This window comes from Daktulosphaira vitifoliae, unplaced genomic scaffold (assembly GCF_025091365.1).
Source record: "Daktulosphaira vitifoliae isolate Bord-2020 unplaced genomic scaffold, ASM2509136v1 Scaffold_1704, whole genome shotgun sequence".
Taxonomy (NCBI): domain Eukaryota; kingdom Metazoa; phylum Arthropoda; class Insecta; order Hemiptera; family Phylloxeridae; genus Daktulosphaira; species Daktulosphaira vitifoliae.
In genome coordinates this window covers 330-1780 of record NW_026101264.1, presented here as the reverse complement: position 1 = coordinate 1780, position 1451 = coordinate 330, and the positions used below count along the sequence as shown (strand labels likewise).

The following is a 1451-nucleotide window of genomic DNA, read 5'->3' as shown; positions in this document are numbered from 1 at the left end:
TTTTTAAGACCTTTAATTTTAAAAGAATATTACAAAGAAAACATGAGTATCTAGATTTATATTTTATGCTGTAACTACTTAAACGCATTAAACGTTAAGTATATTTATTATACAAATATGTTTTTATTTCAGAGTAAATCTATAATTAGTGATTTAAGGAATATACAATTGTGGAAATCACCTAAGGGTTGTTTCGAACAGGTAATTAAATATATGAAACAAAAATATATGTTTCTATAAGCTAAATAACAAATTTTAAATGTTCACCAAAAATATATGTAATATAGAAGTTTTACAAACTAAAAATTTAAGCAAAACCAAAGTACAAATCCCAATTCAAAAAATTGTAAGTCTTCTTCTTTTTCCTCGCCTTAATCTCAACTACTTGGAGTCGGCCAAAAAAATTAAAAAATTTTAAGTAAACAATCAAAATAGAAAATCATGAATAGAGTTTTATCAAAGAATTTTACAGTTTTAATTAATTTAAGTAATTACTACAGCATATCATACAATTATTTTTTTTTCTGATTTTGTTGTGTCTGAAATAGATTGATTTATTTATGACTCAAGTACAAAACTCAAGTACAGATATTACGCCTTTAGGACTTTTTGTTGTAAACAAAACACTTATATCATCAGTAAGTAAAAAATAAAATTATAGACTATGTGTATTCATGATTGACAAGAGGGAAGTAGAAACTTGATTATATAGCACTGATTTGTCAACTTTTTTTATACGCCACAAAAAAAAAACGTTGTTATATATAGAACGATATAAAGGATATTAGCGCTATAGGCTTCTAAATTTTATGTTATACTATTAAGTAAAATTTTTATAAAAGTTGAGGTTTTTTTTTTGCCAAAGCCATATAAATTATAGATAACTATTATCATTTCTTTAGGAAACAAATAATCAAGGTTCTATTAAACTAAAACTTGTCAGTAGTTGATGTAAATCTTACAACATTTTCAGATGTTTATGTCATTGGCAACATATATTATAGTACTAATTCAGTTATCGCCTGAACTGGAACTTTATCAATTAAAACCTAAAATTTGAGAGTATAATAATTAAAATTATGTCACTTAAAATCAGCATTCATGGAAAATATATTTTACAAAAAATAATGAACGTTTTATGTAAAAATAATAAAATAATAAACGGTGATTTTTTACACTAGAAAAAAGTTTTTTTGTTTAGCTTCAGGAATTGTTTTCATAAACACGTTGTTTCGCTTATCATAAACCACTTAATTAATCAAAAAAATAATATTAATAACTTTTTTATTGATTTCTTTTATTTCAATGTGTCTCTCAATTTATCTATCATGTATGATTGATAAATAATATTAAAATATAAAATACACATGAAGTATTTTTTATGTCCATTTCTTATACCTAATAGATATTTAAAATTAAATTTTAAAATAGCAATTCTCATAATTATCTAT

The 1451-nt window shown here is 22.7% G+C and overlaps 1 long non-coding RNA gene across 1 annotated transcript; it reads left to right on the top strand.

Annotated features, from left to right (window-relative positions):
- Positions 1–133: 133 nt before the first annotated feature.
- Positions 134–1092, top strand: LOC126909862 (uncharacterized). The gene is made up of 3 exons (XR_007705131.1): positions 134–201; positions 549–638; positions 974–1092. It is a non-coding gene; the product is annotated as an uncharacterized LOC126909862 (long non-coding RNA).
- Positions 1093–1451: the final 359 nt, after the last annotated feature.